Source organism: Argiope bruennichi, chromosome X2 (assembly GCF_947563725.1).
Source record: "Argiope bruennichi chromosome X2, qqArgBrue1.1, whole genome shotgun sequence".
Classification (NCBI taxonomy): Eukaryota; Metazoa; Arthropoda; class Arachnida; order Araneae; family Araneidae; genus Argiope; species Argiope bruennichi.
The window spans coordinates 129588454-129606822 of NC_079163.1; the positions used below are offsets into that span (position 1 = coordinate 129588454).

An 18369-nucleotide genomic window follows, 5' to 3' on the forward strand; every position below is an offset into this window, starting at 1 on the left:
GGAATAGAATACCATTAAGTGAAATAGGATAAGTTTCCCAAAGGGTTCATTATATGGCCAGGAAAATTGTTGACAAATATAGATAATGCATAGAGAAACAAAATTCCCATCGGACAGGTAGACGACTTATTGACGTCGACATTAGAAATATAGTAAGAGAGATAAAAAAAAAAAAAAATCAGATGCAATATTGTAAAAATGTTTCAAAATGTCTTGCAATCATAAAAGTGCAAGCATTAACAGAAGGACGCTTAAATGAACATGAGTGACATTATACGATTCCAAGTAAGAAACCATTTATATTTCAAGAAACGAGCATCTACAACTTCAGAGAAAACATTATAACAAAGATTTAAATTTCAGGAATGCATTTCATTTCATAATGAAAAAAATTTTTTTAGCACAAATAAGTAGAAAAGATAAGAATATCAAAGAATGAATTAAGAGACAAATATGAAACTGAAAGTGGTGTTTGTGTTTTCAGTGACCGTGAGAGAATATATATTAAGTCCCTTGTTTCATTTGAAAGATATCAGAAAGTTTGAAAAGCGATTAAAGAGAGAAAAAAATAATAATTGGAAATTCAATTTCTGTCAAATTTCAAAACGTTTTACTTTCTCGTACATGAAACCCCTCAGGGGCTCACCTTCTTTAGGTGAGTACGGGTGTCCCAAGCCCGAGGTACTCAAGGATCTATACTCTCTTTACGTTTATTCTTCCCTGAAGCTGCTGCTTTCCGCTGTATCTATTCCATCCCTCGACGGCAAGCGAGGGAGCTCTTCCATGAGAAGCTGTCGCCGCTCTGTTTGCTTCTTGCTTCTCATGGACAGCCAAAACCCCACGTGTTGGCCGTGCGTGGTGACCCATTAGAAAGACGGGTGGTGCACTGTGGTCCCCTGTGCATCAATCGGCTGGTAGCTAGTCACCTTAGTGGCTAATCTGCTAGGGATCAAGCGAAGGGGTTACTCCTTAGGCTTGGCGTTAAGGGTGATCACTGTCCCCGGGTGTAATTCTGAGCGTATAGGTTCCGGCTAGCACTGAGGTAAGCGCCGAGGCTGGGAATGGTCAGAGCCGGTGGTTGTCTTCCCTTGTTGGGCTCCGTGGTGGGCGGTGCCGTCGGGCCTGAAATTTTATCAGTATCGTATGGGCAAACGCTAACCTGCTCCCTTAAGTGGGCAACAAAATGTTTCTACCTTTCCAACAGTACCTAATTTTCCAACCTTTTTCATTATCAAAAGATCATCTGCTACTAATGATACATTTCATTATGTATCTCCGTTTCTTGTTGAAAGAGGTATGACTGGCAATATTGGTGAAGTTAAAAGTACTAAAAAACTTCGATCTGGCGATTTGCTGGTAGAAGTACAATCTCGTAAACAATCTGTACAAATTATGAAATTAAAATCATTGGAAAATATACCAGTCGTTGTTTCTCCACATTTTTCATTGAACTCCTCCAAGGGTGTTATTTCTTGCTGGGAGCTGTTCAATGTACCCATAGAAGAAATAACTAAAGAGTTGCAAGAATAAGGGGTTAGCCATGTACGGCGTATCTCTATACGGAAGGATGGCCAACTCCTAAATACCAAGCATCTGATTCTTACTTCTAGTTTTTCCAAATTACCCGAGTACATTAAGGCAGGGTACATGCGCCTGTTGGTTCGACCATATATTCCGAACCCACTTCGTTGTTATAAGTGCCAACGGTTCGGACATTCAAGAACTTCTTGCGCGGGACTCTAATTTGCGCCCGCTGTGCGGAAGCAGGTCACGATAGTACGGAATGCACATCTGAGAAAAATGCTTTAATTGCAAAGGTGCACATAGTTCCTTTTCTCGGATTTGTCCTGCATGGCTACTAGAAAAAGAAATAATTAGTACAAAAATTAAAAAACAAATTTCTTATTCTGAAGCTCGTAAAATTGTTAAATCTCAAACTCCTGTGTCTGGTACTAGCTATTTTTCTGTGATCAAAAAATCATCTGCAACTGATCTGACTCAAAACAATGGAAACAACATACTTACGGATAATACTCCTGAATCCGCTATTGTAACGTCATTGCCAGTTGCTCTAAATAGTAAAATTGTTTCTCAGCCAACTGGTCATGAACGTGAAACTTCTAATGTCCCATCCAGTGAAATGCCACAGGACCTTCATAAATTTAAAACCGTTACATATAAGAAAAAATATAAAAAAGACCATAAGCAAAATTCTGAAAATGCATCGAATTCTAAATTCTGGAAGACTTCACCTCGACAAGTCTCCCAATCTATGCCAGTCGCTAATTTTAGCTCTTCGACCATTTATTCCAAATTATCTGATAAAATGGATGAAGCCAACTCTAAGCATGAAACCATGTTCACAGATAAACCCAACCAAAACACTGATAACGAAATAGAATCGGATAATGCAATAGAATATAATCCTCATGAAACAATTGATGAAACACCACCTGCTCCGGAACATTCTACCGATTCCACCACAGTTGATAAAACTGTTTTTAGACTCCAAAAATGTATGGTTCAATGGGTTGACCCAAAAAATTTTTATAGTGAACCCTCAAGTACACCTATTCATAAGAAATACTTGAAAAGACATCGAATAAAAAGATTACAATGATTTTTTTCACTTGTTTTCGTAATTTATTGTACCTGTTTTTTATTATGAGAGTTGCATTTTCACCTTTTTAAATTTCTTTGATATTTTAATCTTTTGACATTTTTGGAAAAATTTCCTTTCTGTGATGTCATTTGCATTTTTAAGAACACTGCTACTATTCATTATTTGTCTTCCATATTATCATAAGAGTTTTTAATTTTAAATTGTATGACTCAATTGTACTTGACATATTTTTACCATTTGTTTGGCGCAGTATAGCCATATTTGGCTCTTGCGCCACTAAATCTCAAAATACTTACCTACCTACCTTCTCGTACATGAAATATGAAAAAATAAAATCGTGGAATTTGTCAAAAAATTCAAACTAAAGATTTTGACAAATCTCTTCATTTCAGACGTTTCTGAATAAAAAAATAACACACAAACACAAAATAGGAATGATGTCTGTCTGTGAAATCGATCATTCTGAAAACGTTATACCAAAATTCATATCAGCAGAACAAATGAAGTTTGGTGTATGGTCTTGAAGCCAAATTCGTAAACTTCCATTAAATTTTGAACAAAATTCATTTAGAGGAAATCTATCTGTATAAATGAACTACAAAAAGTAAAGAGTTAGAAATTTGATGCACAGGTTTAGCATCTGTGCCAAATGTGGAACCAAATCCGTCAAGAGGTTGATTTTGGCGTGCATTCAAACGCAATAACTTAAATAAATGAAATTTGATTTGAAATCTTGAGACTACAATTGCAGTTCTACACCAAATTTTGGTTTGTGTATTAACCGTATGTCAACGATTAATCGCCAAGGATGCAAGCTAAAGATCGATTTTCGTGACTATTTCTAGCCAGTGTTATGCAGTTAATACACCGATTTTCTTTATTATACGAAGCATACATCTCTCATTTGTGGGACTGAAAATAAATATATGAGCACTCGGGTCATTCGCAGTCATTTTATCCGGGAAGAAGAAGATAACTCATTTATTTGTAAATACGTGAGAAAATTTTGGGAAGACCACTCCTGCTGCTTTTTTTTTCTTTCTATCTCTCTTTCTTTTTCACCTTTCACCCATATATTTAAAATTCGAACTCTGCTGAATCAATGTATCAGTTAAATTTAAATTTTGACTCATGGCAGTTATTTTCTGGAATGTTATTCCTATGTACTCTAGGAATTCCTATGTACTCTACTGCAGTGACCCATTAATGAGTCACTATCAAAAATTTGTTTTTAAATTAGCTTTCTTTGAAATGCAAAAACATTCCTAGAAAGAATTTGAAATTTAATAGGGTAAGATAATATGTATAGAAGAAATATTATTTCAAATATAAGTAATGAAGTGTATCTCATATATTCTACTATATTTTCAGTAAATTCATGCAAATAATTTTTTTCAATTAATCAATTTATTATCATTGTTATCAATAATTTCCCTTTTTATATTAAATGTAATCTTGAAATTCTTCTGATATAAGGCTGATAAAATACGAATACGAGACAAAAAAAAAAAAAAAAAAAAAAAAACCGCTTCTTTATGACATTAATTAATGAAAATGTTTATTTTGGAAGTGAGCATTCATCTGTATTATTACTAATTATCTTATTTCTAATGTAATATAAAATTTTAATTTATATTACAAATATATTAATAAGATAAATATATTTTTACGAATATATTTCTGAAAGGATTTTTAAATGAATTACACTAAATTGACCATTTGAATTTAATTAAAATGAGGATTTACAGATTTTGGTCCACTAAAATTTGTCTGTTGTGTCGTTTTTCTTTAAAAATTTTTTATCAGACGATTAAGTAGGCTGAAATGTATTTTTGATGCCACAAGCATATTAGAAACTAGCCGCCTTTGGCGACCAGCCGGTTCGCCAGTATTACCGCTCGCTACAATTTTCAATTAAATATTTTAAGTAACTGGTCTCTTAATACATTCTCAAACAAAACATTTTTAATCTTCAAATTTTGATAGTCATATCAAACTTATACTGTTGTTTAGATAGTTTCGTTCAATTTACTATATATATTTTCCTAATTTGTTACTATATATATTTTGTTGTGTTTTAGTTTGTAGCAGCATTAGCGCTCTCTAAATACAATGTATATTTTATATTTTATTATATAGATTCAGAGAAATTATATAGGTGTTTTTTCACATTGTTTATTTATGGATTGTTAGTTTCTTATTCTTGCATCTGGTTGGAATTAAGCTGCATTTGCGCTTTTCCACTAAATGCATCCTTTAAAAATAAAAATTCTCCCTTTTTGGATTTGATTCGAGATTTCCGGATTGTTGAGGCAAGGAGAGTTTTTTTCTTTCAGGTATCATTAAAATAAATTATGCAAAGGTCAATAAAAGATTTTCTCATAGCGCATGGCCCGTCGCGCGCTTTACCAAGGGGCACTGTGGATAGCTTTGTGCTTGGAGCATCCATGGACAAAAAGTTACTTGCACAACTGTTTTGTTTAAAAAAATTTAAAAATAATAAAAAATATCGAATTTGTAATAACAAAAAATGTAAGACTTGTCCACTTGCTAATAAAGAACAAATTAATAAGGAAATTTCAAATCTAGATTTGTTCTGCAAAAATAAAAATCTTATTTATTTATTAAATTGCAAAGAATGTAATTTGAATTACATAGGACAAACCTGTACTGAACTAAATAAACGAATAAATGACCACAGATCTGCTATTAAAAACTTTAGTAAAAATGAGTCTTTTGATTATGAGCTACTACACTTCCAATGTCATAATTTTGATAACATTAATATTTACATTCTGGAAGATAATATTATTGATTTAAACAAAATATTAGACTTGGAAAATATTTATATTTGTAATTTAAAAACTTTGTTTCCTTATGGACTCAATAGCAAATTAAATGGAGAAGGTTACGGGGATTTGGATAACATTTGTATTTATAACAAACTTAACATCTTTAAAGACTTTCTAGATAATGAAAACAAAAGTAAAAGATTTAAGAGAGGAAAAGGTAGAGGCGGCAATTCTGATATAGTAACTGAGGAATTTCAGAATTTGTGTAATTTGGAACATAATAATGAAAATATTCTTAAAATTAAGAAATATCTATTTGGCTTTAGGAAAAATAAAATTAGATGGTTTATTAATAACAAATTTGAAGATTTAAAGTTTGAAAATTCATTCACTAAATTCATAATTCTAGAACTTATCAAATTCAAGCTTAATATAGGAAAAAACGATTTACTATTTAAAACTAAAAGTAATTTAAATAAAGAATACTGTGTAGTGAGATTTTTGGATATTTGCTTCGAAAACCTAAAGTTATGCACAACAATAAAGAATTTTTTCCTTTAAAGGATAATGCAATAGCTTCAATAGCATTTAGTTATTCAGCAACTTTAAGAAAAAGAATCTGTAACTATAATTACTATAGCAAAAATTTAAATAAAATAGACAAGACAGACTGTAACTGTAACAAAGATATTTATAAAGATTATTTAGATGCTGACAAAGGACATATTATAACAGGGAATTTGAAAATTATAGATTCTAACTCTTTAAGAGATCTAATGGAAAGGGGCACGAAATTTAGATTAAGAGAAAAAGTTAACATTAAAAAAATCTTAATTTCTATCGGACAAGATTTGGATATTTTTATTTCCAAATTATCTAGGAAATACCATTGGCCTCCAGAAGGTTTCAGAGAATGGAAAGTAAGGATCTTAGAAGACATTAAAACAAAATTTAATTCAGACAACGTTAGAACTAAAGAAAGAGGAATTTATTTCAACAAAGCTTTGAAAAAAGAAATAAAAAATTTAAAAGAGAGGTTTGTTATTACAGTAATAGATAAATCGGCAAATAATTTCGGTTTAATTTGTAAATATTATTATAAAGAACTTCTAACTAATGAATATAACTCTAATTCAACTTACAAATTAATTAACACCGGGAAAAAAGAATTGGATAAAAGGATGCTAGCTTTCGCTAAAAAAATGAAAATCAAAACTTGCTCTTTAAACTACCCTTACCTCTTCCCAACAATAAAATTTCATAAAAAACCAATAAATTTTAGATTCGTAACTTGTAGCACCGGCAGTTACAATTACTATACGGGAAAACATTTCTTTAAATACTTAAAAATTGTCCTGAATAAAATTAAAGAGGAAGATAATTTTATTATCAATAGTAACAAAGATATTTTGGACTTCCTAAAAAATAACAATATTAATAAGCTTAATACTTATGATTTTGAAAATTTATACACTAATCTACCTCATGAAAAGTTAATAGATGTCTGTACTAATATTTATGAAGAATATTTAAACAGAGATATTATTACAAAAACTAACTGGTTAGAGTTATGTAAATTTAATATTAAAGAAAACTATGTTTTTAACGGAATAAATTTTTATAAACAAGAAAAAGGAATTCCAATGGGAACAGCTTTTTCAAGTGCGTTAGCCAATATTTTCCTACATTATTATGAAAAAGAAATAATTAAACTTAACTTAATAATAGGCTGGAGGTATATTGATGACTTAATTTTGTTAAATGTGGATAATCCTAATGATATTATTAATTGTTACCCAAAAGAATTAGTTTTAACTCAAACAAACGGAAATCAACTTAAAGCTAATTATTTAGATTTAAATATAGAAATTGATAATGGAAAAACTTTGATAGGTATTTATGATAAAAGGGATGAATTTAACTTTAAAATAATTAAAATTAATAACTACCATTCTAATTTAAACTCTAAAATTTTCAAAAATTTGATATTTTCACAATTTAACAGGATTAAAAAAATTTGCAATAATAAAAGCTCTTATATCTTAGCAACAAACAATCTCATTAAAAATTTAACTATTAACGAATTTCCCAAAAACTTTTGCAATATAGAAGTTTTGATAAGAGAGGGTCTGTTTAATTTCTGACTTCCTCCGGTTTGTTAGCTTTGAGTTTTAATTCAATAGATGACGCTGCAAGTTTGATGACGATGCATTATGACGAAACGTGGGAGGCGGATATAGCTGTAAACGCGGAAAAATTAAATTTTAGTTTAGTTTAACGAAATGCATCTACAATAGCACGTTTTAACCTCAAGTAGTTTTATTCAGAATTGTACTTTCAATTTGTAAGTATTTTGCCTTGTGTTTATATTACTTTTTGGTTCTATTTTCATGTATTTTGTGGTTTGATTTGCTGTGGTATTATTTGGATTGTTTTTTGCTAGTGTTTTTACTTGTTTTAATCTTGTGATACTAATTTATCTCTAAAACCTCAATTTTCTGGGATTTTCGGGTCACGAGGGGTCAGTTTGTTGGACGAAAGTCAGACCCCTCACAGAAAAAATCCCTGGTTTGAATCCTTGCCTGAGGGTGACCCTTGAGAAAGTCTTCGGGCCGGATTCAGTTAATCTTTCTTTTTGATTCTTTGACTGTTAACTTAATATTTATTTCTAATTTTGGTTAAGTTCATTTGTGTTTTAGTTTGTAGCAGCATTAGCGCTCTCTAAATACAATGTATATTTTATTATATAGATTCAGAGAAATTATATAGGTGTTTTTGCACATTGTTTATTTATGGATTGTTAGTTTCTTAATAAGATGAATATATTTTTACGAATATATTTCTGAAAGGATTTTTAAATGAATTACACTAAATTGACCATTTGAATTTAATTAAAATGAGGATTTACAGATTTTGGTCCACTAAAATTTGTCTGTTGTGTCGTTTTTCTTTAAAAATTTTTTATCAGACGATTAAGTAGGCTGAAATGTATTTTTGATGCCACAAGCATATTAGAAACTAGCCGCCTTTGGCGACCAGCCGGTTCGCCAGTATTACCGCTCGCTACAATTTTCAATTAAATATTTTAAGTAACTGGTCTCTTAATACATTCTCAAACAAAACATTTTTAATCTTCAAATTTTGATAGTCATATCAAACTTATACTGTCGTTTAGATCGTTTCGTTCAATTTACTATATATATTTTGCTAATTTGTTGTCATTTCCGGTAAAACCTCACCTTTAATTTAAAGTGGAAATGATGAAATTGCAATTAATATAAAGATATTTTTTAATAAAACCAAGCGTTTAATTTTATTTATCATCTTTATTGTTATTTATTTATTATTATTATTATTGAATATGAATATTGAGAACAGAATCGCTCGGTATATAAGTCTTATGTGAACTACAAAATATTTTTCATAATTTATGCAATATCTCAAAGAATAATTCAACAAAAATTTCTCAGTTTCAGCATAAAATTCAGTTTTTAGTTTTGCTTACAAGAGGATTGAAATGAAATCAATAATAATATTTTGTTCCGGCCTATAAATATATTTCAAAAATTATGAAGTCTAAATTTAATGCAGTAAGGTATCATATTCTGAGAAATTTTCTGGACACACCAAATTTTAAATAAATGAATGAATGTTTCTATTTTCCACGATCAACTGAGACTTATTTATGAAGTTTTGAATGTTAAAAATTTAGAAAAACTCAACATTTTCATAATCTTAGGCCAATTAATCTTGAGAAACCTGCGCGCTGATTGGCGTATTTTCTTTGAAACGATCGATAGAAAATCTAAAATTATCCTTTTTTTTTTTTTTTTTTTTTTTTTATTGAATAGGGATATTCAAATTTTCATAAATCAGTCAGTTTAAGTGATTGATTTAGTTGATTGGAAATTAACTCTTTTTATTTAAAATATTAGTGTTTCAAGAACATTTTGTTAATCGTGATTTCCACAGCAAAAGCTTTATGTAAAATCAAAAATTCGTTATTTATTAGAGCATTTATTGAATCAAGTTACATAAAATATAACATAAATTCCATTTACATAAATTCATACATAAATTCCATTTAGATCATTTTAGCAGATCTGTGTCTTACTAAAGGTTTACAAATTAGCTGTGTGGCCCTGATTTGAATGGATATCCTGTTCATATTAAACAAAACTTGCCTTAAAAGAAAACTGATTTATTGGATTAATAATATAGAGAGTGTAAAAGATCATAAAATAATTTTTCTTGAACTTATTTTTTAAAAAAAATAATATTTCGTATTTGTTTCATTTCCTACAGACACGTGTCGAAAATTATATTTTTGCAGATTTCATTTCCAAGCAGATTTAATTTATTTTTAATTGGAGCTTTAATCAATGTGTTGGCAACACTTTGAAAAAAGCTAATTTTTTCCATGAATGCGAAACATGCTCGTGCAGCTTAAATTTTATTTTTATTTTGTATGAGAAAAATTGTTGAAAAATAGAGTTAAAATATTCATTTAAAAATTCATTAAAAATAGAAATTTAATTTTAAGGTTAAAACATTGATATCATTTAAAAGATAAATTTTTGATCTTTAACTTCATGTAAAAATCTTTTTTGTGCGGTAATATTTTCGGAAGTTATAGCAGAAACACGCCAAAATTTCGCTTAATTTTTAAATAAATAAAATTATAACTAAAAATTCGAAAAATTACCCCCAGGTGCACATTCCCGGCCTCCAAGGTATACACGTGCCAAATTTGGTAGCTGTAGGTTGAATGGTCTGGCCTGTAGAGCGCCAACACACACACACACACATTGAGCTTTATTATAAGTATAGATATAGATGAGCAAAAGAAACTTTTCCTTTGATGGTTCTTCAAAATGCACTATTCAGTTTTATGATGTTATTACTTGCCTTGTTCGTATTTGTAAAGATGAAATTTTTCAATCGTTTTTTCACTAACTTCCTGATGTAATAGAAATTTTAATTTATATGTGTGTTTTTTCTTGTGTGTTTACAATATACTACTTTGATATTTTGATAAATTAATTATCATTTAATAGATGAATTTAATTAAATATTGATTCCATACCGCAGATGGAGATATTGAGAGAAAATTGACTATAAAATTTCTTAATATTTATAATAATGGATTATAAATTATTGATTAAAAAGTAGAAAACAATTAAAAGCATTCGACTTTTGAGTTCTCTCATAAAAGTATATTTTTATTAAAATATACTAGATTTAGTTCAAGCTTTGCTTTAGAATTTCACATTGATTATTTTGACAGAGAATTTGCAATTCAGCACAATGGTGAGACCCTTTCCACAACAGCGGGAAGACGTTTGCTCCCTATGGTTTAATGTATACTAAGGACTACTCCATGTTCGACGAATCTTTAGAAAATCAGGCATCAAAGTCTAGGTGATTAGTGCCTGATCTTGCCTTAGTTTTTTAAATAAATAATTCTAAAAAACTAATTACCTAAATTAAATGAAGAAAAAAGATAAAATCGGTTTCCTCATAGCCTAAAGCGGATGCTGTTCCATTTGCTCCATAATTATAATATTTTTTAATATATATCCTCTTGTTTCAGGAATTGATTTATGCCTGCTTTTAGATCTCTACTTTGAAGCGAATGAAAATGTTGCAAAAGATATATATTAAAATAAAACAGAAATACAAAAATTTTGAGAGAATAGTTCAAAGTTAACATTAATTTAAATGCTTTTAATTTTTAAAAAATTAATTACAATTTAAACAAATATTTTTTAATGAAATTGATAAAACTGAAATGATAAAATTTTAAGAGGGTATTGTAATATTTCTTGTAAGATTATCTGCTCCGAAGTTACTGCAGATAAACAGAAAGATTTCAGTTAATTTCTAATTAATTGAATATTTAATTAACTTTTGAATTTTGAAGAGCTCACAATATTCTGTCTCTTGTCTTAAAGAATAAGTGTCCAAATTTTGACTGAAGTCGATCCTGTCTTTTAGGAAGAGATATGAAATACATATACATGCTTACTACATAGCCACACCAGCTTTTTTTTATATTCAGAGAAGACACGCTGAAAATTTGAAGTTGATTGTATCAGAATGTATTGGCCACTGCATTTTAATATCCTAGTGAATGAGCATCCTGAAGTTTTACTATTACCAAATCTCATCCCGAAATGAATTTCCCAACCTGTATCCTTTCCTTGTAAGAATATGATTGATAAATATGGCATAAATGCATTCGTTATCAGCCTGTTAACCAAATGTTTCGAAACTCCGAAAGACTTATTCACAAGCGGCACTAATTTTTATAAAACTAAATCAAAAGTCTTTGTTTTTACCTGAATGTTTACCAAATCATATTCTTCAGGCAGCTTTTCTTAAAGTCCGTCTGTTTATCTGAGCATTGAATTATTAAAATAATTAAATCTGAAACAATTAAAGGCAATTTCATAGTTTAATATACAGAATCTTAGGTCTCAAGATGAAAAGAAGATCATACTTCAAGGTCATGTGTGAAATAAATTTAAAGCAGAGATTTAAATGTAAATATAACCTTAATGTAGCAAATGTATTGTCGAACATAGAAAGGCACTATTCTGTAATTTTGAACAGATTTGAAGCGATTTAAAATTTAAATCGAAAAGTTTTTGTAAAAAATTACCTCACATATTTTAATAATACATAAAATCATAGATAAGTAGTGTAAAAATTCATAAAATCTCTATATTCGAACAAATCACTGCTCTTTCACGACTATTTATTGAACTATGCTTCCAAAATTTTTTTCGAATTGCAATTCCATTTTGGTTGAAAAAATTATTAGCAATCTGGAAAAAATTTTTGTCTACCAAATATGCGCGAGAAATAAAAAATACCAAATTTAAGCATTAGTAATGTTTGGCTACTTGCGGAATTTTTATAAAATGTTTCAAATTAAGATTTTATTTAAAAATTTTTTTTCTCTAATAATATTAAATAAAATGATAAAAGCCCTCTCTGGCTCTGTGATCTCCCAAAAATTCGTGTTCATGACCCCATATGGGATCGAGAGAGATCGTTGAAAAAAGAGAGAGGAAGAATTAGTAATGTTTGGCTATAAGTGAAATTTTAATAAAATGTTTTAAGTCAATATTTTATTTCTTAAAATCATTATTAATTAATAGTATTAAATAATCTGACAAAAGCAGTAGCTGCTTCTGTGACCCCTCCCCCTCAAAGAAATAATTAAATATTTTGACAGACCAGATGCCCTTTCTCAAAATCCATCAAAGCTACATTTTATTAGAATTTCTAAATCTGAAGCAATTAAAGGCGTCATCTTAATGAAATAGTATATAGAAACCTATGTCTCGCAAGATGAAGAGAGAACGACACGAATCTAATTCAAGGCCATGTGTGGATTCTTGCTCGATCGATAAGGCAGATCTCTACGAGCAGGAGGTTTCGTCTGACTGAGCCATATTCAAGGCTTACAGGGAAGAGGGTGGAACGCGCATCCATTTCCATTCACAAAACAACGATGCATGACATGCCCATTGAGCCACTACACAACCCCTGATTGATACAAAATCCCTGAACTTCATGGTAGATCCTAGATCTGTTTTCCTCAGGTAAGGGTTTTTATGCTTAGGGAATTTTGAAAGGTTATGTGTCGGGAGAGGGGATGGTACTGGATGCTATGAAATAATGCCAGGGATGAAATGCTTTGCTCTAGAATGCATGGGATAAAACAAAAATTAGACACGAAACTTTTATTTAGTGAATGTTTTTTTTTTTTTTTTTTTTTTTTTTTTGTTAAATGTTCGTATCGAGAAAATTTGGATTTGGGGGTTTTCATAAACAGCTGCACTAAAATTTGCCATGTTTTTGTTAAGCATAGTTTAAATGCATGCGATATGATAAAAAAAATGAAATATGGAACTTTTCAATTTTTGAAAGTTTTTATTTGATTTTTGCTGTATATGCTGGGGAAATGTGGGTATTGTAGCTCAAATAAAAAGTTGATGATGCGGTTTTGTGTAATTTATTTCTGTATTAAGCATATAACTGAGATGTTTGGTGTGAAACAAATAAGTAGATATGAGATTTTAGAATTTTTAATCTTAAATAATGTATTTGTATTTATACTGTGGAAATATATGTATTATATTTTTAATAAGGAACTTCAAATATAGCTTCCCATGTTGTAAATCTGTTTTTAGTACTTAAAATTAAGTTGATTTCATTCAGAAATTATTCTATTCCTTCAAGAATTCATGATTGTCAAACTAAAACTGTAAAAAGACAGTCAATATATTAAAACATACAGGATAATATAAATAATAATCTCTTTACAGCTGTAATTTTTTTGAGATTTTTAAAATTTCCAAAGTATTCCGGAAATTATAATTTAAAAAATATGAAACCACTTTATTAGAAATGGAAGAGCAACATATTTGTTGATTATTAATTTTAGATATAATTTAGGCTGAGGAGTTTTGAATTAAATTAATAAATTTGACTTAATAGTAATGAGAGATAATCTTTTAAAGATGACTGAGAATTTTTATAAATCAGTTTAAGATATCGAAATAATGTAAAGAATTGCTGTAATGTAACATTTCATAAAACAAACTTTTATTTAGATGAGGATTAACGTGTTATTTTCCATATATTTTTAATTGTTATTCATAGCATGAAAATAATATATATTGCAACTTCTTGTTAAATTTCCGCCAGCCATCTTTTAGATAATTCTTTAACAATTTCGTCTAATAAATAAATTTTCAAGATGTTTCGAAATTCAATTAGCTTAAAAAAACTTCATAAATTTTACAAAACAATTCTTTGTGGAATTTTCTGGCCAGAAATTGAATCTTTTTCAAGTTTTATAATCGATGAAATGCTTTCGATTTTTGCATTGACAAAAATCGTCTGAAACTATTAAAAGGAAGTTAAATAAATTTCAGTTATAAAAATGTGTGATATATCATAAATAATTGTTTTCAAAAGCTAAAAATATTTCAATCAAATTTTTATTTTCATTAACGATAATAATAAAATAAATATCTGGTATAAATGCTCGGATCTTTTCATAAACATTAAAAAGCAATAATTGTTTACTCAATTGTATAGATGTAAACAAAACAAAAAAAAATCGAAAAATAATTAACTAAAATATTTTCTATATGAATTTCAAAGAGATAGAAAACTATTTGTTTATCTACAAATACATTATGCTTGAAAGTTATTCTGTGTGACAACTTTTCGTATGCAAATGGCATTATTGTTGCATTTTTGCTTTTACTGAATCAGTGAAAACTTTTTAATGTCCATTTATTAAGAATTATCGTTTGTCAAAAACTATCTAGATTCAAGTCAATTTTAGAAGTCTTTTGTATCATTCTGAATTAAATCTTGTCAATCACAATGATTGCATCAATGATGAAGAAATACAATTGTGTACGTATAGTTTAAATCATCCTCAATATTAAAAAGAAATGAATAATTTCCATTTGAACTTGCTTAGAATTGTGACAAATTATTTCGCTAAGATTAAAAAATTACGATTTGTTAATTTCCATTCTGTCAGACTAGCTTTACTCTCGTAAACAACACAACCTCCAAATCGTAATATAGCTTCCATCATGCTTTTAAAATAATTTATTCTTTTTCATGAAAATAGGCAAAAAGGTATCAGTATTTAATATAACTTTCTGTAATCTATGATTTCAACGTGATGAAACCACTGTCATTAATATGAAACTTCATGTTTCTTGAATTTTACTTTTATTCTTTGATAAGAGCCTTAAAAAGTTGAATTTCTACACTTTACTTCTCGCATTGATGCGAGACGGAATTTTTTGAAATTTAAATCACTATTTAAAGGGAATCCGTAACCTTTAGCTGACACACATATAAAGCTGACATACATGTAAAAAAATCTTTAAATCTTGTTTAAATTATAATTATTCAATTTTTTAATTATAATTATTATTTTACTTAATAATCATGATTTTTAATGTGATTATTAACTAAACGTTCTAATTATCAATTTTCTAATGTTTCAACACCTTTCTGTCTAAATTCAGACATAACAAACTCACTAAATTTGTCTTTCATATCGTGTCCCACTCGATTTCCTTCGTTAATATATTAGATCATTGTGCAGATAATTATAATGCTAATTACTGCATATATATGCAGTAACTAAAATTTTAGCCAGGGTGAAATTACACTCATTGTAGCTATTCAGTTAAAATATATTCTTAATTATTAGAAAACCAGTGAAGTTTTCATAAAAATAACCAAGTGTGATCCTGTAAAATGCGACAAACTATGGAACTTTCAATGCACGATTTTTAAAATTTCAAAGAAAAAATAATGTTTTTGTCATTTGAAGTTTACATATAAGACCTGAAAAACTATACAAAAAAAATCAAAATGGAATTTTTGAAAAAAAAAATAATAACAATAATAATTTACACTCTAAATTCTATTGTAAATATTTTATTTAAAAATTCTTCTTTCTATTCTAAATTTCTGTTTAAAAAATTCTAATAATCAAAATGTTCTACTCACTCTTAGCATTTAAAATAAATTGTGTATTATATTTGAAGGGCGAATAAATTGCCTCCTGATTAACAGCTGTCAAAGGCTCATTTTTAGCTTGATTTAAAAATATGTTTATTCTAAGAACCTTAGATAGTTTAATATAATATGTTTGCAATAAAATAAGCACCTAAAACAAATTTATTGGAATTTCAGTAAGCGCAATCTTTTTTTTTTATTCTGTGTACCGGTGACAAAGTCTCAAATTTAATTACTCGTCATAATACGTCATGAATTGTATATTAAGAAACGAAAATAACGAAATTCCCAGAAAACGAAAATTCCCAAATAACGAAATAGCTGGGATCTTCTGAATCCAATGTATACACTGAATGGGAAATAAATGTCAACATATTATTTTCGATAAATCTGCAAGAATTTAATAAATAAAAATTGAACGAAGAAAAATAACTAACACAAGAATCTGCAGCATGGAACTGAAAATAACGTAATTATTTCTATTAAAAATGGAATTGTTTCATGCTATATTTATTATTTTGAATGCTTGGAATAACCAAACCTTTTGTATATGCTACACAAATGGATCTAGTAGTATATTTCTGGAAATGAGTATATATAGCTTAATATTAAAGTTTTATGTAGTTTTTATCAATGTATATGCCGTAGGCTAAGCGATTTTTGTTTGTGTGTGCAAAAAACTTCATCATTTTGTAACAACTTTTCCAACTTGCAAGACACATTTCTAAATGGTGACACTCTCTGCCATAAATCGTGTTTTTCCATTAGCCTATGACATACGTACAGAATGTCCAGTCAATTCATAGTCCAATGGTAAATTTCTAAACCGGTTGAGATAGACAAATACTTAAAATAGGGAAATACTTTAAATGACGTAAAGAATTATATTTTATGTTGTTTGCGTCAATAAATGCACTGCTAAAAATTAGAACGTCTAAATTTTTATAAATTCCCCAGGATCCTATCAGTCATTTATAGTAAAATATTCCTGACACTCTAGGATTTTATACAAAAAAAGTTTCATTCTTCAACGATTACAACTCAGTGATCCATGAAGCTTTGAATTTAATCCAATCATTGGCCGTCTCGAGCAAGCACGACTCGTTAATTGGCGATCTTTCTCGTAGCCGCCACTAAAATGTCTAAACAAGCAATGTCCCATTTACAATTCTGATATTCAAAATCTCATAATTCGGTCAATTTTTGTTGCAGAAAAGTGGAATTCTTTGTGTTTAAAATTTTATTGTGTCTAGGATATTTTATAAAAATTCAGATTTTATTTTTAAAATTCAGCAATACGTTTCATAACTCAAAAAACATAAAATATAATTTAAAGCATTTCTCAAATTGGAAGTAACGTTTATTTCTAGCAGCTGAAAAATTAACCAAATCGTGCTAGTATTGTCAGTAGGTTCATTCTGATAGTTATAAAAAATTCACTGCGATTACTTCTAATATAATCCGATAATACAATGTAATAATCTGTTATTCATTTTCAAAATATTTATTCATTTACTACCTCACGTAAGATTATTTCGGTAATGGATGGAAGTGAAATGCACAAAATTTTCGCTAAAATTAATATTTTTCTTTTTAACTAACTTTTCTATTTCTATTAAGACGTAAGCAAATATGAATAATCAGTTTTGCTTTCTGCGAATTGAATTAAATAATAAATTTTCAATTTTTATGAATTTTCAAAAATTTCATGCTAATTTACCATGCATATTTTTTTTAAAAAAAATTCGCATATGAAATTCCCATTTATGAAAATGTGGAAATACGCATGTAACGAAGAGTATTCATATAAATATGGTAGTATGAATGAAATAGTTAATTGACTCGCTCATTTCTAATTTTTCGTTGAACAATTTCATGCTCTGTAGTTGCTTTGCTTTTATCATTTTACTTTTTCAAGCACTCCATCATCCATCGCTTAACTCTAAATTTGTCTTTTATTTACCCTCAGTTTCTTCATTGCAAATTACTAAATTGATGATAAACTTATTGACAGAATTCGTTGCATTGTTTTTGAGTCAATTCATTTTTTAACAAAAGTAAAAATCACGAAGAAATTGCTTTAAATTTCGTGAAGTAAATTGAACTTATTTACAAAATAAAAAGAAACTTAATCATTCACAAGTTATAACTGTAAATATTTTGCAGCGGAAATCTCGTTTCAGTTATTCCATACTAATTAGCAGGTTATTCTAATATAGTGGTACACATAAATACAGAGGCATTCCTTAATAAAATAGCTCCCAAGGCAAATATCAAAATATTGCCCCTCCTATTTTTAAAAAAAATTAAAATCCACTTATTCCTCCGACCTACCCCAAATTTTATGCCAGAGAGGGCTAAAATTGAAATTACAACCAAATT

The 18369-nt window shown here is 28.7% G+C and overlaps 1 protein-coding gene across 1 annotated transcript in view; it reads left to right on the forward strand.

Annotated features, from left to right (window-relative positions):
- Positions 1-12858: 12858 nt before the first annotated feature.
- LOC129960513 (uncharacterized) overlaps positions 12859-18369 on the forward strand; it is a 35577-nt gene continuing 30066 nt past the window's right edge. Inside the window, exon 1 of the mRNA XM_056073989.1 lies at positions 12859-13028. The gene's annotated coding sequence lies outside the window, so the exon portion shown is untranslated. The remainder of the gene's footprint in view (positions 13029-18369) is intronic.